Source organism: Balaenoptera physalus (genome assembly GCF_965194825.1).
Source record: "Balaenoptera physalus genome assembly, chromosome: 4".
Lineage (NCBI taxonomy): Eukaryota > Metazoa > Chordata > Mammalia > Artiodactyla > Balaenopteridae > Balaenoptera > Balaenoptera physalus.
In genome coordinates this window covers 110075009-110099227 of record NC_138891.1, presented here as the reverse complement: position 1 = coordinate 110099227, position 24219 = coordinate 110075009, and the positions used below count along the sequence as shown (strand labels likewise).

Here is a 24219-nt window from a genome sequence, read left to right as displayed (position 1 = left end):
AAGCAGCTCATGCAGCTCAATAACAAAAAAACGAACAACCCAATCCAAAAATGGGCTGAAGACCTAAATAGACATTTCTCCAAAGAAGATATACAGATGGCCTACAGACACATGAAAGAATGCTCAACATCATTAATCATTAGAGAAATGCAAATCAAAACTACAATGAGATATCATCTCACACTGGTCAGAATGGCCATCATCAAAAAATCTAGAAACAATAAATACTGGAGAGGGTGTGGAGGAAAGGGAACACTCTTGCACTGTTGGTGGGAATGTAAATTGATACAGCCACTATGGAGAACAGTATGGAGGTTCCTTAAAAAAGTACAAATAGAACTACCATACGACCCAGCAATCCCACTACTGGGCATATACCTTGAGAAAACCATAGGTCAAAAAGAGTCATGTACCAAAATGTTCATTGCAGCTCTATTTACAATAGCCTGGACATGGAAGCGATCTAAATGTCCATCGACAGATGAATGGATAAAGAAGATGTGGCACATATATACAATGGACTATTACTCAGCCATAAAAAGAAATGAAATGGAGGTATTTGTAATGAGGTGGATGGAGTTAGAGTCTGTCATACAGAGTGAAGTAAGTCAGAAAGAGAAAAACAAATACAGTATGCTAACACATATATATGGAATCTAAGGGAAAAAAAAAAAAAAAAAGCCATGAAGAACCTAGTGGCAAGACGGGAATAAAGACACAGACCTACTAGAGAATGGACTTGAGGATATGGGGAGGGGGTGGGGTGAGATGTGACAGGGTAAGAGAGTGTCATGGACATATATACACTACCAAATGTAAAATAGATAACTAGTGCGAAGCAGCTGCGTAGCACAGGGAGATCAGCTCGGTGCTTTGTGACCACCTAGAGGGATGGGATGGGGAGGGTGGGAGGGAGGGAGATGCAAGAGAGAAGAGAAATGGGAACATATTGTATATGTATAACTGATTCACTTTGTTATAAAGCAGAAGCTAACACACCATTGTAAGGCAAATATACTTCAATAAAGATGTTAAAAAAAAAAAAAAAACACACAATGAACCAAAACCTATGGGATGCAGCAAAAGCAGTTCTAAGAAGGTACTTTATAGCAATACAATCTCACCTCAGGGAACAAGAAAAATATCAAATAAACAACCTAACCATACACCTAAAGCAAGTAGAGAAAGAAGAACAAACAAAACCCAAAGTTAGTAGAAGGAAAGAAATCATAAAGATCAGAGCAGAAATACAAGAAATAGACATGAAGAAAACAATAGCAAAGATGAATGAAAATAAAAGCTGGTTCTTTGAGAAGATAAAAAAACAAAAAACAAAAAAACAAAAAAACACAAAACTTTCAGCCAGACTCATTGAGTAAAAAAGGGAGAGGACTCAAATCAATAAAATTAAAAATGAAAAAGGAGAAGTTACAATGGACACCACAGAAATACAAAGGATCATAAGAGACTACTACAAGCAACTATATGCCAATAAAATAGACCAACTAGAAGAAATGGGCAAATTCTTAGAAATGCAAGGATTCTTCAATATTCACAAATCAATCAGTATGATACTCCACATTAACAAACCAAAGAATAAAAACCATATGATCATCTCAATAGATGCAGAAAAGGCTTTTGACAAAATTCAACACCCATTTATGATAAAAACTATCCAGAGAGTGGGCACAGAGGGAACCTATTTCAATATAATAAAAGCCATATATGACAAAGCCACAGAAAACATCATTCTCAATGGTGAAAAACTGAAAGCATTTCCTCTAAGATCAGGAACAAGACAAGTATGTCCACTCTCGCCACTATTGTTCAATATAGTTTTGGAAGTTTTAGCCACAGCAATAAGAGAAGAAAAAGAAACAAAAGGAATCCAATTCGGAAAAGAAGAAGTAAAACAGTTACTGTTTGCAGATAACAAACAGTCATCTTTACATCAAAAGTTACTATACATAAAAAATTCTAAAGATGTTACCAGAAAACTACTAGAGTTCATCAATGAATGTTTTAAAGATGCAGGATACAAAATTAATACACAGACATCTCTTGCATTTCTATACACTAACAATGAAAGATCAAAAAGAGAAATTAAGGGCTTCCCTGGTGGTGCAGTGGTTGAGAGTCTGCCTGCCAATGCAGGGGACACGGGTTCGAGCCCTGGTCTGGGAAGATCCCACATGCCGTGGAGCAACTAGGCCCGTGAGCCACAACTACTGAGCCTGCGCGTCTGGAGCCTGTGCTCCGCAACAAGAGAGGCCACGATAGTGAGAGGCCCGTGCGCCGTGATGAGGAGTGGCCCCTGCTCGCCGCAACTAGAGAGAGCCCTCACACAGAAACGAAGACCCAACACAGCCAAAAATAAATAAATTAATTAATTAATTTTTTTTAAAAAAAGAAAAACTCATAGCTAACATCTTAAAAAAAAAAGAGAGAGAAATTAAGGAAACAATCCTATTTACCATTGAAACAAAAAGAGTAAAATACCTAGGAATAAGCCTACCTAAGGAGACAAAAGACCTATACCCAGATAAATATAAGATAATCATGGAAGAAATCAAATATAACACAGACAGAGAGATATACATTTTCTTGGATTGGAAGAATCAATATTGCCAAAATGACTATACCACCCAAAGCAATATACAGATTCAATACAATCCCTATCAAATTACAAATAGCACTTTTCATAGAATTAGAACAATTTTTTTTTTTAATTTTCATGGAAACACAGAACCCCTGAATAGACAATGCAATCCTGAGAAAGAAAAAAGGAACTGGAGGAATCAGGCTCCCTGACTTCAGACTTTACTACAGAGCTACAGTAATCAAAACAGCATGGTACTGGCACAAAAACAGAAATATAGATAAAAGGAACAGTATAGAAAGTCCAGAGATAAACCCATGCACGTATGGCCACCTAGTCTATGACAAAGGAGGCAAGAATATACAATGGATAAAAGACAGTCTCTTCAATAAGTGGTGCTGGGAAGACTAGACAGCTACATGTAAGAGAATAAAATTAGAACACTCCCTAATACCATACACAAAAATAAACTCAAAATGGACTAAAGATCTAAATGTAAGGCTAGACACTATAAAACTCTTAGAGGAAAACATAGGCAGAACACTCTCTGACATAAATCACAACAATACCTTTTTTGGTCCACCTCCTAGAGTTATGAAAATAAAAACAGAAATAAACAAATGCGACCTAATTAAACTTAAAAGCTTTTGCAAAACAAAGAAACCATAAACAAAATTAAAACACGACCCACATAATGGGAGAAAATATTTGCAAACGAATCAACTGGCAAGGGATTAATCTCCAAAATATACAAACAACTCAAGCAACTTAATATCAAAAAAACAAACAACACAATCAAAAAATGGGCAGAAGATCTAAATAGACATTTCTCCAAAGAAGGCATACAGATGGGCAAGAGGCACATGAAAAGATGCTCAATATTACCAATTATCAGAGAAATGAAAATCAAAAGTACAATGAGGTATCAACTCACACCAGTCAGAATGGCCATCATTAAACAATCTACAAACAATAAATGCTGGAGAGAGTGTGGAGAAAAGGGAACTGTCCTATACTGTTGGTGAGAATGTAAATTGGTATAGCCACTATGGAGAACAGTATGGAGGTTCCTTAAAAAACTAAAAATAGAGCTATGATATGACCCAGCAATTCCACTCCTGGGCATATATCTGGAGAAAACCATAATTAAAAAAGGTATATCCACTGCAATGTTCATTGTAACACTATTTATTATAGAGAGGACATGGAAGCAACCTAAATGTCCATTGACAGAGGAATGGATAAAGAAGAAGTGATACATTATACAATGGAACATTACTGAGCCATAAAAAAGAATGAAATTATGTCATTTGCAGCAACAGGGATAGACCTGGAGATTATCATACTGAGTGAAGTAAGTCAGACAGAGAAAGACATATATCATATGATATTGCTTATATGTGGAATCTTAAAAAAAATGGTCCAAATGAACTTATTTACAAAACAGAAATAGAGTCACAGATGTAAAAAATAAACTTATGGTTACCAGGGGAGAAAGGAGGGGGAGAGGGATAAATTGGGAGATTAGGATTGACATATACACACTACTATATATAAAATAGATAACTAATAAGGACCTACTGTATAGCACAGGGACCTCTACTCAATACTCTGTAATGGCCTATATGGGAAAAAAATCTAAAAAAGAGTGGATACATGTATATGTATAACTGATTCACTTTGCTGTACATCAGAAATTAACACAAAATTGTAAAGCAACTATAATAAAAATTTTAAAAAAGAGACTGCATTCACATTCACTCAGTGTGCTGCTTAAGAATTCTAAAATTATGACTATAGGACCAAAATTACTATTTAAAAAAAATCCAAATTAAAAACTTTTATTGGAGTTGGTGTTTCTTAATTTGCTCTGATTTGTAAAGCATTTTAAACTGTGAATAAGAAGTGTTATATAAATACAAATAATTGACTGAAAGATAGGTTGTTATAGATTAGTGAACAGGAAGTCAACAGTTATTAACAGAAATTATGTTAGAAACAAAATTCTTCCTAGAGAATAGTAAAAAACAAAATACCTCAAACACCTCTAAATCAAAAATTCAGTTACTATAACACCCACCAAAATTGTATATATTTAAAAACAATAACAACAAATATATTTTTAAACAGGCAATTCAAATTACAGAAAATTTAATGGATATTCAACTTAAATATCTTGTACTGAATATAAAATCACAGAGTAACAAACATCTTGAACTTTGTTACCTTGCTATTTACCAGCAGAATTATAACTTAAACCTGATCATTCCAGTTTCCAATTCAATATTTTCTGGGCAAAATATATTTGAATTTAGATAGAATAAGAGATAAAACAATTAAAATTCTAATTTTAATGTATTTTTAAAAACACACAATATCATCAATGACATTATTAAAAAGGACTGTGATTTTTTTTCTTTAAAAAAATGTGGTTCAATGAAATGTTCTGTGACATCTCTCTCTTTCTCTCTCTCCCTCCATCCCTCCCTCTCTCTCTCTCCCTCTCCACCAGATTTTTATTAGCTGGAACTGAGCACCTGAAAAAAAAAAAGGCTTTGAAATGTTGATATTAAACATTTTCATTTAAAAAGGGGTGGGGAGAAAATTACTTTTTCACTGAAGTCTTCTAAGATCAAAACATTTAAATGTTTGCAATGGGTTGATAATCTTTAAAAAAAAACTGCAATTAGTCTAAATTCTAATGAAAATATATCTAACGTGATTATGTCCACAGTATTTAAAAATAATAGAAGTATGTTTTTCTCCTGATTAGCTTCTTGTATATATGTTGGCTAAGCCAGACTAGATTAAAATGGGTTCTCCTTAGGACAAAATATTTACTAATGCGAAGGGTCACTTTAGGTTTCACTAAAAGAATAATTTAGTATTTGGGATGTTTGTGCACATGCACAAAACATTCACCATTGTGCTTCTACTCTACAGTGGGGACTAGTCCAGATTTTTCTCAGCAAAAGGATTCTTGTTCACTGAGCCCCCTTTCATTGCCTGTTTATTTCTACCAATGTTGTCATTTTTCAGAGGTTTAAAAATGCTGAATTATGAAATCAATGGAATATTGGCTTCAACTGGTTTTGGACAAACTACCACTCTGTTTTAAAAATTAGACTGGCTCAGCATGGTTTTCATGTCACTTCTCTAAATCAAGCATGTTACATTAGATTAGGAAATGCATATTAGAAGTATGTCACTAAAGCACTCAACTTCTCTACTGAAGTTCAACTGCAATTACATTTTAACATTTTTTTTCTACCGTATTATTATATACATTATGATACAGCAAGCTTTCTTTATTACCCTAATGTTTTTCCTTCCCATGCAGTTAAAAAGTGTGTGACAGCAGAGAAGCTCATGATATCTGAAGGACAACATGACAAAGCAGCATTCCAACACCAGACTCAACAAAGTGTAGCAAAAGGACAGAGATAAAAACCTAAGTGAGAAAGTGAAATAGGTTTCTATTGAAGTACATTAGATTGCAGAGTGGGATCCCATGGGAAGTAGCAGAAGCTCTTTTACTGGAATCATTTAAAATCTTTCTTAGACAGAATATTTAAGCATATATTTCCTGGAACAATCTCATATTGGAACAGAGAGAGATAAGATGACCTAGAAGTCTTTACCTTCTCTAGCTTCTAATACTTTATGATTCTGTACATATCAAAAGTATATTAAAGTCTGAGGTGCAGTTTTAGACAGCATTAAATTGTTTGTATAGTTTTATAGTTGTGTACAGAAATGTCAGGTAGTGGTCTATAGGCAGAAATACTGCAGAAGAGCACCCTGAAATTTACAAATGGATTATGTTAATGTACCAATGCAAGTTTCTGCTGAACTTAACCACCTTTTATATTCATGCAGGATAACGTGGTCCTCTAAAAACAAGGTACTGAAATTTATACTCTGTTCTGTGTGCAGTGTACTGAACCTACGAAATATGGTGATAAAATTTTTATTGAAAATCTAGTTTATAAAATAAAAGGAAAATAAACTCCGGTTATTCTTATTGACACATGCCTTCCAAAAATTAGAAATGTCTTTGAATATATTTAAAAATTATAACTGAATATACGAGAAATTCAAAATTATTTATACTTTTCAAAACTAATATTATAACAATTTAATTTTAAATATAGTCAACTCTAAAAATAGTCTGAAACCTTGCATGTCTACTTCAAACTATCATAAATATGTACTTACTCTGCTATGGAAAATGTACTTACTGGGAAAAAATATTCTTTGAGCTTGTTCTTAGATGCTTCATTGTATGATTACAACTTGACAAATCTAAAAAAAAAAAAAAAAAAAAAAGATGATTTGAGTAAAAAGCTTACCTAAAATACAGAATGACATTCCTTTTAAGTAGTACATCTTAGGCAGAAGTATTGATTATCTTTAATAGCACACATTTGTTAAAATGTAATATATATGACTTTTTTTTCTTTTTATTCAAAAAGCTAGAATTAAAAAGGTGACAAGGTGGGAATGATGAACAAATTACAGATAAAAAGAAAGTTAAGGGACACATAATCGATCATAGTAGGTATATATATACCAATAATAATAGGTGAGACCCATTTGTAATCAAATTTGAATGAATTAACTTAAACACATTTTCAGATAAGCAGAGAAATTTGAACGGAAACCAGATATTGGATATTATTAGAGAATTGGTTATATTTAAAGATCTGTATGTGTTCATGTTACATAGTGGGACTTTACTGAAAAAAATGATATGGTGTCTGTGATTACTTTTAAATAATATGTAGGTGGGCCCTAGCAAGCATATACACAAAATAGTATTTTAAAAGAGGTAGTGTTGAAGTTTCATGATGGGTTCAAAGAAATTCACGATGCTATTCTCCCTATATTTATGTATGCTAAGAACGCTTTCATATTTTTAAAAGTAATATCTGATCATCATAAGAAAGTTGTAAACTGTATAAAGAAAAAAAGCACTCATAATCAATTATTTGAAGCTTTTCTATTCATTTACAGTGTTTATTGCAGTTGTTTTCTACATTTTTACTATTAATGATGCTCAGATTAATATGGCACCAGTACAGATTTTCCTTCTTTTGCACTATGAATGATAATATAGGAAAGTACAAAAAATATACATTTCTTTTCTTCATGGAATTTTTTTTTCCTTTCTGGAGATTCTATTTAAGAGGCATTTTACACAGACAGTTTGTCTTTATGTTGTCTTTCTTGGGTTTTATCAATAATTGTGTTTATCAGTTGCAAAATGATATTTATGCATATTCAATAACATATTAATACACACAGATTTCAGGCTGTATAAATCATTTAACAAACTTTCTATGGTTGCTCCTAAACCTACTTCACACAAACATATTTTGGGTGCTAGGTATATAGTCAGTGACACTGGATCAATATTGTAAAATCTCATGGGGAAAAAAGGTTTATTATGTTATACACATACTCAAAAATTTTAGACCTTGAATTTGTAGACGGTGATTGTCAATGTATACAACAGCTGCCTGAAACATTAATGTTGGTCATTTCAGTTACTCTTCAAGAGGTTCTGAATAGCATTTCTGCTTAAATAACTACCTCTTCCACCTTAAAAAAAAATCCCTGCCATTAAGAACTCCTCACAATTAAGGCTACAGGCACCTATCAATTGTTTTCCTTTTGAAGTTAAGGTAGATACTGCAAAATAAAATAAGCATGCTATAGATTCAGTTTATAGAGTCATTAGAAAACTTTTCTAACCAAAATCCAAGAGAGTTACCATTATTCACATTTAAATTCTGCATGTATTGCGGAAGAAAATGCTTCAGTGAACTTTGGTAAGCCAATGACATACTCAGTAAGACTTTTCTAACATTTACTGAGGTCTACTATGGGACTCAAATTTCTTAGTGTTTTTGAAATTGAAATGTAAACTAATGGCTGATATTCTTAATATTCCTAATATGTTAAACAAATATTTATGAACAAGTTTAAATATATATATGGATATATTTTATCTTAATGTTCATTAAGCATAAAGACAATAAATGTTAATGGGAAATATTAAAATAGGTGTGAAATATAATACTAATTGAGAATAAGTCGCAAATTTGTATAGAGGGAGCATAAGGAGAGAAAACACATACACAATTCAGAAAAGCACTTTCAAAAGAGAGGAGATACATTTGCATAGGTCACTTATTTTCAAAACTAATCAACTGAACAGTTGGAAAAGTGGCCCACATAATATTTCTAATTCTCTTTCAGTTCCTTGGGGGAAGATAAGTAAAATCTTGATGTTCTCATCCCCATTGTAATGATCTACCAGTGGGACAAAATACTGTCTATAAATAATTTTAGTAACTTATCAAGTTCACTGAAAATGGTGATATATAGATGTTGAATTTAACATGATATTAAAGAAGCATAACAGAAATTATTTCTAAAAAAGATAGAAGAACAGGAAAGTTTATCTTCTGTGAGGCTGGAGAAAAAAAATATTATGTTTCTTCACAGTTAGGGCTTTCTGAGTAAATTTTACTAAAACTAAATTTTATTTACTAAAATAAAAGCCTAAAAGTTAAATTATGACTAATTAGCCAGTGAGATAAATATCCCTGGAGTTTTATGTTTACATTTCAAGAGCAAATAAATCACCCCTTCTGTGGGTATACCCCCAGATTAAAAATCTGCAGATACTAGTATCATCTTTCCCCTGAAAAATTGTACTTACATTCCAAAAGACTAGGATAAGAACACAAGATCTTTCCCATTATATTTCTGAGGAGACTCAGAGTGGGAAGGGAGACTCTTTCCTATATAAATATCCACATTCACTTTTTTTGGATTTCTCCTTTACATTAGACTACATTATATATAAAATGACATCTTCTAGTTCTCCTTGTTTTACCCCAGGGTGAAATATTGGGGCAAAGGCAAAGACACATTTGTTATTAGCTATATATAAATAGTATTTCCTTTGCCTCTCTCCATGCACCTTGTGTTGGCATTCATGACAATATTAATACATATAGATGTTAAAAACTGAACATCCATATTGTGGAAATTTATAGGAAACTGGCAAAACAAATACAGTCCTTCTTAAATAGAGTCATTCAATACTACATAGGAATTCAATAATTCAATAATATTTTAAGGATCCAGGAAGAGAAAAAAATTAAAACCTTTAGTTTTAGATAATTTAGATTTCACAGAATGTTATTTCATGGATGCTTCCTCCAGCTTAACCTAGTGTTAACATCTTGCATAACTGTAGCACAATGTCTAAACCAGGGAATAGACATTGATGCAAACCATAGCTATTATGCAGATTTCACCAGTTATACCTGCACACGTTTGTACATATAACTTTGCACATAGTTTTGAGTGTGTGTAGCTCTACGCAATCTTATCACAATTGGGACTTCACTTGATGGAGGCTTCACCACCAAAATCAAATTACTATTGCACCTTGATCGCAAGACTCCAACATGTTACCCTTGTAGCGCCATATCCTACCCTTCACCATCTCGAACCCCTAACGACCATTAATCTGTTTTTCAGCTTTATAATGATGTTATATATATTCACATATATTACATATATACTCACGAATGTTATATAAGTGCAATCATGCAGTATGTATTCTTTTAGATAAGTTTTTTTTTTTTTTCCCATTCAGCATGATTTGAGATTCACACAATTTGTGTGTATCAATAGTTTGTTACCTTGTATTGCTGATTAGTATCCCATGATATGGATGTACCACAGATTGCTTAACAGTTCAGCACTGAAGGACATTTGGGTAGTTTCCAGTTTCTGGCTATTATTAATAAAACTTTTATGAATATTCATTAACAAATTTTAAAATGAAAATAACTTTTAATTTCTCTAGGATATTTTCTCAAGAATGCAATTGCTGGGACATATGGTAAGTCCATTTTTATTTTTTAAAAGAATTTGCCAAACTATTTTGCTGAGTGGCTCTACATTTTTACATTTCCACCAACGTGTCAGTGATCCAGTTTCTCTGCATACTCACCAGCATTTGGTGGGATCATTAATTTTATATTTAGCCATTCTGATAGGTGTGTAGTGATATCTCATGGTATTTTTTAACTTGCATTTCTAGATGTTGACCTTTTCTCATTTGTTTATTTGTCATCTATTTATCCTCTGTAGTAAAATTTCTGTTTATGCACCTTAACCGTTTTCTAACTATATTGCCGTTGAGGTTTAGGGGTTTTTTTGTTTTGCTATTTTTTTTGGCAAATGTTTTCTTCCAGTCTATAATTTGCCTTTTTATCCTCTTAACACAGTCTTTCACAGAGCAAATGTTTTTAATTTGATGAGGTCAAATTTATCAATTTTTTTTTAATGTATTGTATTTTTGGTGTCAAGTCTAAGAATTCTTTTCCTAGTCCTAGTTCCCAAATATTTTCTATTTTTTTCCTATAAGTTTTATAGTTTTGTGTTGTACATCTAAATTCATGATCCATTTGAGTTAAATTTTGTATATAGGGTAAGGTTTAGTTAAGTTTCATCTGTTTGTCTATGAATGCCCAGTTTATCCAGCATCATTTGTTGAAAAAGCTAACCCTCCTCAATTGAATTGTTTTTGCTTCTTTGTCAAAAATTAAATGGGCATATTTATGTGGAAATATTTCTGTGTTCTTAAGCTATTTTTTATGAAGATATCTCTATGGCATTATATCACTCAGAAAAAAAAAAAATAGAAATAAAGGCAGATAATCAACTTGCATTTAAGCTAAGAAAATAGGACAAACCGGCCTCTCAAAGACTATACTTCCTGTCCTGATTCTATTATTTAGAATTGTTCGATAATCGGGAAATATCACATCAGTACAGTATGACTGACTCAATCAGAATTCACTGTTAATCAAGGAAATAATATCCATATGCATGATCTCAATTTCTGTCTACAAGATGATGGTCTTCAAGACCTGCCACATCTCTGTATGGAGCCAAAATATATATTTCCAATTTTTCCTAAATATTCTTCAATTAAATATCCAGAAAACTCAATATCTTTACATTTAAATCTGAATTTATGGGGATTCCCTGATGGTCCAGTGGTTAAAGACTCTGTGCTTCCAATGCAGGGGTTGTGGGTTCGATCCCTGGTGGGGAAACTAAGATCTCACATGCTGCGCGGTGGCCAAATAAAAATAAAAATTTTTAAAAATCTGAATTTATGATTTCCTCAAGATAAGAATGAGACACGTTCTTTTCACTGCTTTCACAATTTTAGTTAATAGCAGTTTTATTTATTCAGGCACCTCAACACATGGTCAAATGTGACTGTATTTTTTTCCTGATTTTAAAGATCCAGCAGATTACCATATTCTGTCAGCTAAGGATCCCAAATATCACATAAATCATGTATGCTATCTCCATTTTCTAATGCTACTGCATTAATTTGTGTTTTTAATATTTCTTCCTTGAATGTCTATAGTAGTCTTACCTTGGCATTCTAAAACAATGACCATGTCACTATTTCTTAATTCTGATTTTCTCATTGCTTTTGGTCACACTGTTTGAAAATAAAATCCATAACTAAGATATTTAACTTCTCTTTCATCATTTGTAAAATGAAGTTAATTTACCAATGTTTTAATGCCATTCAAAATATAAAATTAGAAAACAATTGACACAAGCTACTTAGACCAATGACTGGCATGTAACTGCTCAAGAAATGGTAACTATTTTCATTATCATTAGTAAGTTATACAAAACCCTTGATATTTGAAACCTTGACTACATTTTCAAACTAATATTCCTCAAACTTCCATGAGTAGTTTAAACTCACCCTAATTGTATCCCAGTAGCCCTGTTAATGACTGAACTCCAACCCATTCTTTGGGATTCTGATCAAACATCATCTGCTTGGTAAAACATTGCCTGTTCTCTCTGGACAGTTAGGCATTTTCTCTTCCTTCTCTAAAGTAATATATAATGTGTGTATTAAATTGTTATATAATTTTTTCAATATTTTTACAATTTATTTCCTTCTCTGAGTTTCTAAAGATCTGGTACCTGAGCTATTATTGTACATTTTCTGTGCTTAAATGTCTAGTTAAATTAATGGAAACTTTAGTTATTAAATAATTAAATAAGAAACATGAGATTAAAATATGCATTAAAACACTTGGTTGAAAATTAGAAATAATGACACTTCCAAAATGAGTTAAAATAATATTTTTTCATAATTTTCTAATATTACCCTCACACTTTCTTAACACATTCTCCTTAGACTAACTAGAATAAGCAAAATTGTGGTTTCAATTTCCCTTGTTTATGTACTTACATGCATGACTATATCCTAATAAAGCTCTCTTTTATAGCTTTATTTTCTAAAGAAAAATACTCTAAATATAACCTTCAACTTGTTTTTCTTTTCTTTTGTTAAATCATGGATATACCTCCAAATCTGTAGCTAGAGTGATCAGTGATCCAACACTATCTTCTTTTTCCCTTTTTTAAAAAGAAATGTTTATTTATTTTTTATTAAAAAATAGCTGATTTACAATATTATATTAGTTTCTGGTGTACAATAGACTGATGTGATATTTTTTATAGATTATACTTCATTTAGAGTTATTACAAAACTGGCTATATTTACCTATGCTGTACAATATATCCTACTTGCTTATCTATTTTGTACATAGTAGTTTGTACCTCTTAATCCCATACCCTTATCTTGTCCCTCCCCCTTTCTCCCTCCCCAGTGATAACCACTAGTTTATTCTCTGTGTCTGTGAGTCTGTTTCTGTTTTGTTACATACATTCATTTGTTTCAGTTTTTAGATTTCATATATAAGTGATAACATAGAGAACTGGTCTTTATCTGATATTTCACTAAGCATAATACTCCCTAGGTCCATCCAAGTTTTTGCAAATGAGAGAATCTCATTCTTTTTTATGGCTGAGTAAATATCCCATTATATATAGATATAGATATAGATATAGACACACACATAAACACACACACACACACACACACACACACCACATCTTCTTTATCCACTCATCTGTTGATGGACATTAGGATGCTTCCATATCTTGGCCATTGTAAATAATGCTGTGAACATTGGGGTGCATATATATTTTCAAAACAGTGTTTTCATTTTTTTTCCAGATATATACCCAGGAGTAGAATTGCTAGATCATATGGTAGTCCTATTTTTATTTTATTTATTTATTTATTGTTTTTTTGATGTCTAATCTTATTATTTGTTACTTTAGAACATCTCATTTTTGACTAGACTCAGACTTAGAGGTAGAAGCTCTCAGAGAGGACAGCCTCGACTCTTGGCAGTCTGTTCCTGGCATTTTTCTTTGGCCTCCTTCATTCCCTTGGCCAAAAGTTTAGCATATTCTGCAGCCTTTTCCTTATTTTTCTTAGTATGCTGTTCCTTCAGAGCAATATGCCAACGTTTGTGTTGCAGAACACGTGGAGTAACAAGATGCTGAATCCTGGGTACTTTGGTCCTAGGTTTCTTACCTTCTTTGTTTAGGGGCTTTCTCACAACATACTGGCAGACATTGTCTTCTTTAGAGAGATTGAAAAGTTTGCAGATTCTTCTAGCTCTTTTGGGCCCCAGATGACGAGGCACAGTAGTATCAGTGAGTCCAGGAATATCCTTCTCCCCTTTTTTTATGGTGACCCAATTGAACACTCAGATTGGCATCCACAATGCAACCCCGTACAGATTTGCACTTTCTTTCTTCAGTCCTCCTTGGTCTATAACAGAAATGCCCATTACTCAGTAGCAGGCGGACTTGGCCATGGATCAAGACACCTGCTTCCTGGTGAAACCTTGTTTGTCATTCCCACCACTGATTCAAACCACATAACCCTTCCATTCTTCACCCAGAACATCAGTAGCAACTTCTGTGGCCATACCTTTCTCATAAAACGTACAAAGTTTTCATTCATCGTCCACTTCAATGAGTTTCTGACAGCCAGGTGCTGGGAAAGAGATATTCACCTTCGTCCTGAAGCAGCTGATGGCCTCCAAGTCACTGCGAAGAAGAGTGGTAGTACTATTTTTAGTTTGAGGAATCTCCATACTGTTTTCCATAGCGGCTGCACCAATTTACATTCCCACCAACAGTGTACAAGGGTTCCCTTTTCTCTACATCCTAACCAACATTTATTTGTAGATTTTTGATGATAGCCATTCTGATAGGTGTGAGGTGATATCTCACTGCAGTTTTGATTTGCGTTTCTCTGATGATTAATGATGTTAAGCATCTTTTCATGTGCCTGTTGGTCATCTGTATGTCTTCTTTGGAAAAATGTCTATTCAGGTCCTCTGCCCATTTTTAATTTTTTTTTTTATATATACATACAGTTCTATGAGCTGTTTATATATTTTGGATATGAACCCCTTATCAGTAATATCATTTGCAAATATTTTCTCCCATTCAGAAGGCTGTCTTTTCATTTTGTCAATGGTTTCTTCTGCTGTGTAAAAGCTTTTAAGTTTAATTAGGCCCCATTTATTTATTTTTGCTGTTATTTCTTTTGATTAAAAAAAACATTGTTATGATTTATATTAATGAGTGTTCTGCCTATGTTCTCTTCTAGGAGTTTTATGGTTTCAGGTCTTACAGTTAAGTCTTTAATCCATTCTGAGCTTATTTTTGTATATGGTGTGAGGAAATGGCCTAATTCGTTTACATGTATCTGTTCAGTTTTTCCAGTACCACTTATTGAAGAGACTGTCTTTTCTCCATTATATATTATTTTCTTTTATTTATTTATTTTTGTCTGCATTGGGTTTTCGTTGTTGTGCGCAGGCTTTCTCTAGTCGTGGCGAGTGGGAGCTACTTTTCATTGCAGTGCACGGGCTTCTCATTATGGTGGCTTCTCTTGCTACAGAGCATGGGCTCTAGGCACGTGGGCTTCAGTAGTTGTAGCACATGGGCTCAGTAGTTTTGGCGCATGGGCTTAGTTGCTCTGTGGCATGTGGGATCTTTCCAGACCAGGGCTTGAACCCGTGTCCCCTGCATTGGCAGGTGGATTCTTAACCACTGTGCCAGGGAAGTCCCTCTCCATTGTATATTCTTGCCTCCTTTGTAGTAAATTAACTGACCATAGGTGCATGAGTTTTTTTCTGGACTCTCTATTCAGTTCCCTCGATCTATGAGTCTGTTTTTGTGCCAGTACTATATTGTTTTGATTACTGTAGCTTTGTAGTATAGTCTTAAGTCAGGGAACTTGATACCTCCAGCTTTGTTCTTTTTTTTTCAAGATTGCTTTGGCAATTCTGGGTCTTTTGTGGTTCCATATCAATTTTAAGATTATTTGTTCTAGTTCTGTGAAAAATGTCATGGATATTTTGATGGGGATTGTGTTAAATCTGTAGATTGCTTTGGGTAGTATACACAGTTTAACAATATTAACGATTTTCTTAATTTACTTATCACCTAAGCACACACACACACACATACAAATTTCACATATATGACATCATAGATATATGTAGGAGGTTTCTGAGAAGTTTCTTTTCTTTTTATTTTTTTTCCTTTCCTTTTCTTATTCTCCAAAAATATTGTCCTAAACCACACATACACTGAATAGTAGACATAAGGCTATGTTTCATATTTATATGTCATCATAAACATATAGAAAATTATAAAATATACAATTTGTAACCACATGCTTTCAGAAATGTGTTATTGTAGAAATTAAACTTTTTGGCACTCAATCATTATGTAAATACTTTAAAGTCATTTGACATAATTTTAATTGCTTCTTCTGAATGCTTTTATAAAGTATGCAAAATCAATTATGCCAAAATTTGTCTCAATTCACATTGTTGCCTTCTTTCGCCATTACAGTGTTCCAGCACACATGTATATCCATTAATGCTTCTATTTCATTTTTTTTAAATCACAGGAGCAGGCTTGACGAATAAAAGAGCAAATACATCTCTAAATTTTGATATTGTGGTACAATTTGCATTTGCCTTAACAATGAATAAAAGCACCCTACATATACCTGTGAAAGTCTGATGGTGGTGAAACAATTTAGCAACTTTACTAAATTTTAATTTCTCTACTTTGCAAATAGAGCAACCGCTTGGTAGCTAACACCCATTGTTGCTGGTTTGCATTCTTGTCCTAAAGCACCAATTGAACTTTACTCTATTAGCCTTTGCTGGCAGGGTGGGGAGCAGGGAGAGAGAGATAGACAAACAAACAGAGACAGAGACAGAGACAGAGACAGAGACGGAGGGAGAGTTTAAGAAACTGGTTTATGCTATTGTGAAGTTCAGCAAGTCCAGAATCTGCAGTGTAGGCTAGCAGGCTGGGGACCTAGGGAAGAGTTGATGCAACAGTCTGAGTTGCAAGGAAGTATGCTGGTAGAATTCTCTTTTCTTCAGAGGAGGTCAGTCTTTTTCTATTAAGTACTTCAACTAATTTGATGAGGTCCATTCACATTATGAAGTATAATCTGCTTTACCCAAAATCTACTGATTTAAATGTTAATCTCATCTAAACAATACTTCACAGAAATATCTGGAATAATATTTGACCAACTATCTGAGTACAGTGGAGAGCCAGGTTGACAACTAAGTTTAACCACAACAACTATGTATATGATTTCATCTTCCTACACACAAGGAAACTGAGACCTAGTACTGTCAAAATGCTGTGTTAAATCAAAAACAGACATTTTACATTTAACTAATTTTGTAGCTGAAACCACTAGTTTTCCCCCCAAGTAAAGACTATTTTCTTCCCTTCTTTCTTAGAAATAGAATCCTGGAATTATTTGGATACATGACCATTTGGAATAAACACTGTATTTCCAAGACTTACTTGGAAATAGTTGTAGTCATGTGACTAAGATCTAGCCAATGGAATGAAAGAATATTTATCAGCTGTCTTTTCCAAGATGTATCTTTAATAGGAATGGGTGTGTTCTTCAGTTTTCTTTTATCACAATTGAATCTGGAGTAAATTAACATGCTAAGTATGGCAGACCAGGTAGATACTAGTAAACTGGCTTCCTTTATAAAAGCTTTAGACTGCTATCATATTGAATTTGCTTGAGGAAGAAAGATGTTTCTATGTTGATTAAGTCACTATTATATTAGGCTTTTTATTACTAACAGGCAAATAATACAGTTGTTTTAGATAAACTCTGGTGGCTGATTACAATGTGCCTTTCTATGTTCTATACAAATCTTTCTACTTACATAGAATGGCCCACTAACTCATTCTCAAATAAAATTATTTTTCAATGATATTTTTTCCATGCTACCAATTATCTGGCATGACTTTCCAATTAATTATGAACATATTTCACTTCCATTAATTAAGGAAATATAAAATTTTAAGGTACATTTACAAATCAACGATCTACATGATATACTGACACGTGGGAGAGTCCTAGAAGTTTCTCAGTTATTTAGACAAAATATCAAATAGCTTAAGACCTTTATCACTTTTTTTTTTTTAAAGAAATTCATGTTCTTTTATTTATTTGTTTATTTATTTATGACTGTGTTGAGTCTTCGTTTCTGTGCGAGGGCTTTCTCTAGTTGTGGCAAGTGGGGACCACTCTTCATCGCGCTGCGCGGGCCTCTCACCGTCGCGGCCTCTCTTGTTGCGGAGCACAGGCTCCAGACGCGCAGGCTCAGTAATTGTGGCTCACGGGCCCAGTTGCTCCGTGGCATGTGGGATCTTCCCAGACCAGGGCTCGAACCCGTGTCCCCTGCATTGGCAGGCAGATTCTCAACCACTGCGCCACCAGGGAAGCCCTATCACTTTTAAACAAGGATTTTTTTTCTAATTCTGCTTAATCATGATTTTGTTTAAAAATAAAAATCAAAACAGTAAAGTTAAGGCCATTGTAATCCTTTTGTTCTAATGATATTACAGATTTTTGTAAAATCAGTGTTTTTATGATGCTGGAGTAATATATCTATTCAATTGTTCTTTCAAACATTGATTCATTTATCCAGCTATTTATTCTATGAAAGAATTAACAAGAATCTACTGAATACCAGCTCTGAGGATAAAAGTATACATAAGGCACAGGGTCTGCTTTCAAGCTTCTGGTAATCTTTGAAGGAAAAAAAAGATATTTATCATGCCATGTATCAGATACATGAAAGGAATAAGTATAGGATATTAGTGTGGCTAACTTAATGTTGGTTTTAATAATTCTCTCTGTTGATGTCCTCCCATGAGAAGTAGAAAAACTGGAGCTGTGAATATTGATTTCTCAATGCCTGGGGTTTTTCTTCTTTAGAATTGCTGAGAAACTAAGAGAAGACTGGAGAGTCATTTGGACATAGATTAATGGACACCTCTTTAACGTGGATCCACAGGGACTTTAAAAATTTCTCTGGTCATTATATGGCTAGCACCCATATCTCAGGAAGTTTGGCACTCATTTTTTTCCTTTAAACAACAGTTTTGTGGTAAGAATGAATCCCTAGGGGTGTAGAAAGTGTCAGTTGTTTGTATTCAAAAGAATACTCTTCTCAGACTGCAGTGGTAAATATTACTCTTTCTTTCTTAAGTAACTCATGTTGTCTGAGTCTAGGAAGAAATAACATAGACACGGTTTGTCAATATATCTCAGAAGAAAATATCACAGATGTGTCCCATCCTTTTCAAGTTCAACGTGTACCCCCACTGGATTTATCAATATTTCATTTTGATAAAAACAAACGGGGTGAGGATGAGATTTGATCAGATTTGCTGAGTCTTAAAGGAGGAAATAGAACTTAGCAGTATGTGATAAAAGTGCTAAATGGCTGAAAATAACCATAAGATGTTCTGGAACCTTTACAGGCATGCTTCTGCAGTTTTCATGACGTTATGGGTGGTAAGGAGAGGTACATAAATGTGAATAATTTTACTCATTTGTTTAGGAAATGTAAAATGATTAATTTAGTCAAGTAAAGAAACTTTTCATTCCGTGAACGTAGGTAGCCTTTGTCATGAAGTTATGGATTATTGAGTAATTAGAAGAATCCATGGGCATTTATGAGTGAGATTTTTTTTAATTTATAAAAATTATCTCCAGACTTGGACAACAAAAACCCCTAGCTCAGAAGAGAAACAAAACAGAGTGCATAGCTGAAAGAATTCAAGAAGTCAGGGAGAATTGGAAAAAGACTTGACTAAACAAATATTATAAAGAGATGCAGGAGTAAAAGAAAAGGACATATTTAGACTTATGGCCTTAATATTTTCAAGTAGAGAGAAAGCAGAAAAAACCTTTCATCAGAAATAAAGGTTACTGTCTGACTTACTTCACTTAGTATGATAATCTCTAGTTGCATCCATGTTGCTGCAAATGGCATTATTTCATTGCTTTTTATGTTGGAGTGATACTCCGTTGTATATATGTACCACATCTTCATCCATTCATCTGTTGATGGACATTTAGGTTGCTTCCATATCTTGCTTCCAGTGCTGCTATGAACACTGGAGTGCATGTATCTTTTTGAATTAGAGTTTTCATATTTTCCATATATATGCCCAGGAGTGGGATTGCTGGATCATATGTTTATTTTCAGTTTTTTTAGGGAACCTCCATACTGTTTTCCATAGTCACTGCACCAACAGTGACATTCCCACCAACAGTGTAGGAGGGTTCCCTTTTCTCCACACCCTCTCCAGCACTTATTATTTGTAGACTTTTTGATGATGGCCATTCTAACCTGTGTGAGGTAGTACCTCACTGTAGTCTTTATTTGCATTTCTCTAATAATTAACGATGTTGAGCATCTTTTCATGTGCCTGTTGGCCATCTGTATGTCTTCTTTGAAGAAATGTCTACTTAGGTCTTCTGCCTGTTTTTTACTTGTGTTTTTTGGATTTTTGTTATTGAGCTGTATAAGCTGTTTGTATATTTTGGAAATTAATTCCTTGTGGGTCACAGGTCACATCATTTGCAAATATTTTCTCCCATTCCATAGTTTGTCTTTTTGTTTTGTTTATGTTTTCCTTCGATGTGCAAAAGCTTTTAAGTTTAATTAGGTTCCATTTGTTTATTTTTGCTTTTGTTTTCATTAGTCTAGGGGACAGATCCAAAAAAAAATATTCCTGTGATATATGTCAAAGAGTGTTCTGCCTATATTTTCCTCTAGGAATTTTATATTATCTGGTCTTATATTTAGGTCTTTAATCCATTTTGAGTTTATTTTTGTATATGGTGTTACAGAATGTTCTAACTTCATTCTTTTACATGTAGCTGTCCAGTACCCAGTACCACTTATTGAAGCGACTGTATTTTCTCCCTTGCATATTTTTGCCTCCTTTGTCATAGATTAAGTCAGACTGAGAAAGACAAATATCATATGATATCACTTTTATGTGGAATCTTTAAAAATGATACAAATGAATTTACTTACAAAACAGAAATAGACTCACAGACATAGAAAACAAACTTATGATTACTAAAGGGAAAAGGGTGTCGGGATAAATTAGGAATTGGGGATTAACAGATATACACTACTATATATAAAATAAACAACAAGGACCTACTGTATAGCACAGGGAACTACATTAAATATTTTGTAATAACCTATAATAGAAAAGAATGTGAAAAACAATAAAAATATATAAATTGATTCACTTTTCTGTACACCTGAAATATTATAAATCAACTATACTTCAATTTTTTAAAAAAAAATTTAAATAAAATAAAGCAACGAATGGGTGACCATTCTTGATGCACCTAGTCAAAAATTACAACATGACAATTATAGCCTGAATATATAGATGACAACCAACTCTCTGACTTACCTTCATCTAACATGAACTGCCATGTTGTTTTTGGTTTATGGAATCTAAACCTCTTCCTAAAGTTGATGCTATCTGACTCCAGTCCCCAGATCTGTCAAATCCTGGACCTGGTCTCCAAGCCTGATGTTCTTTTAAACTAAAAATACTAGAGCTAATTATAAATTACCCTTGGTTCTCAGCTTTAAACATATCTCTTTTAATCATATGCTTGAGTTATTGATAAATTCATAGCCTAAAGTAGGACCAGCCTATTTTTCTACTATTTCTCTTATAATTATCTTCTAGAAAATAGTCTTCTATTTAATCTCAAAACCTGGGCTTAGGGTCTTTATGTTAGCTGAAAGACTTGTCTGGTGCCAACTTTTTGCCTGCCTATATTTCTATGGATTATTCCCAAATATCCATTATACTCATTCACAAGTAATCTGATGAACTTTAAAAATATTGAAATGATTAAACCATAACTTGATGGCTTTTCAAATCCATTGTATAACATTTTTTCTATTTGAACCTTCTCTTAAGTTTTTAACTGCATATGTACCCCCAATTAATTAAAATAAATAATATGGTAGCCAACCCACAGAACTGTGAGAAAAGTATATATATTTTTGTGTTAAGACACTAAGTTTTGGGATGGCTTGTTATGTGATAATAGATAACTGCTGCATAAACAGATGAACTAATGCAGAAATGGGCTGCTGCCATAACCAAAATTTAAACTATGTGGGTTGAATTTGATATAAGGCAACAAGCTCAGTCTGGTAATGCAATGCAGAAACTATTAGAAAAGCTTGGAAAATGACAACTTACATTTGTAATAGTGAAATAATTGAAAATGTTGTCTGTGATGACTTGGAACATAAAAAAATGCATATAATATTCTTGTGAACAGTAGAAGATTATTACCAGGTAAAAATTTAGAAGTATCATTGGCTTTTTTAAACTATCAATGGTAATATACAAGAAAGATATTAACTAAACTCAAATATTAGAGTTTGCAGAAATAATTTAGAGAGAATATAAATGATCCAAAACTTTCTGATTTAGAAAATAACACTTGTTGTCAATTCCAGGCTCTCAAGTTTCAAAAGATTTTTAGACCAAGAGATAGCCTCAAGGTCAAAGAAAATTTAAGATGTAGGCAACAACCAATGATTAAGACTACTGAGTAACTTAAATTGATGCCAAGTACACTCCCTCAACTATACAAAATGGCTTCTAAGAATCTTAAGAACATTGTCTCACAGCAGCCTGAAATTTCCAAAGTTTATAGATACCTGCCCCAATTATGAGTGTGATGATTGAGGAAAGCAAAGGAACCAGTCATGTTTAGGGGAAATCCACAGGACCTTTAAGAAAGTTGTATTGGTGAAAATGATGCTAACTTGGACGAAAAAGGTTCAAATGCAAAACTTTTTTAAAAAGGGTCTTTCAGCCCCTACCATGCTATGAACAAGAAGGAGGTTAAGAAAGACACTAAGCTACACACATGACATTTTTTATAGAAAAAAAAGTTAGATCATAGGGCAGATATCCACAGATAACAATGGACCAGACACTACTTTAGGGCAGAATACAGGCCAAATCAAGAAATATTTGATAACTTCAGATTTGGGAGAAGTTTTTGGCTGCCACATTGCTATGGGACAGTGATTTCCATGTACCTACCATTTTTGCCATTTTCAAATGTGAGTATTTATATGACTGTTACTCTGTCCTTACATAATCATTGTATGTTGGTTGCATTATAAATCAATGACAGACTCATCTGAGAAACCATCTCCGCATACAATTTTAAAGCATGAGATTCTGAACTCATTATCTGATGTCATGATTGAATGAGACATTTGGGAGTGTTGGGAGTTAATATATGTATTTTTTATGTTGGAGAGGATATAAATCAACTGGAAGAAAATTACTGTAGATTGCTCACATTAATATGTTCTCCTTTTTATTAGAGTATAAGTAATAATACTCCTTTTTATGTGTATATACCTTGATAGTTTCCTGCCACAATGACACTTATACAATATGTCTTCAGACTTCTTTGGCCAATGGAATACAAGAAAAGTCAAGCCAGTGAATTTTTAAAAATATTTATACATATGGGCTTGCCCCCTTTTGCTGTTTTTGGTATCATATGACTGGTATATGAAGAATTTTCAACTAGTCTGCTGTATGATAAGAGACTCAATTTCATCTGTAATTGTAACTCAATATGTAACTCAATTTCATCTGTTATGTCATCCAACAACAGCCTGCCAACTTCCAGATAAGTGAATAAATCCATCCTACATTATCTAGCTATCTGCTGACATAATAGATTGTTTCAGTCACATCAGCAAGTTCAAGCAAGTTCGGCTGAGCCAGTTCAAACATGAAGTATCAATAACTCAACCCACAGAATCTTGAGATAAATGAATGATTTTTAAGAGCCTGTATTTTTCAGAGTGTTTTGTTGTAAGCCAAAGGTAACTGACAGAAATAACTGGACATGTTTCATAATATATTTTGAACTAGATAATACAGATTAATCCAATGCAATTGACCTGAAAACACAAATCATTTTATAGGATACCCTTGTATTATATTAATATTGATAAGATGAAGAATAATAAAATAGAATCAGTAGAAGAAAATAGAGAAAGGAAATAATTATTTCAGATTTTCACACTGAAAGGGAGATACATTTTAATAAGATAGTTGCATACCATAAGGTGTGGAACTTGTAGGATAACAGTACAGATTAACCAATTACATGGACATTGAACATTTAAAAATTATTTTCTAAGGGATTTTTAGATTTGAAGCAATTTTATGAG

The 24219-nt window shown here is 33.3% G+C and overlaps 1 long non-coding RNA gene and 1 pseudogene across 2 annotated transcripts in view; one reads left to right on the top strand and one right to left on the bottom strand.

Annotated features, from left to right (window-relative positions):
- LOC309660155 overlaps positions 1-24219 on the top strand; it is a 498632-nt gene that overhangs the window by 408962 nt on the left and 65451 nt on the right. The window lies entirely within an intron of this gene.
- On the bottom strand, positions 922-18076 carry LOC309660059 (small ribosomal subunit protein eS6 pseudogene; annotated as a pseudogene). The gene has a single exon. The product of its transcript is annotated as a small ribosomal subunit protein eS6 pseudogene (transcript).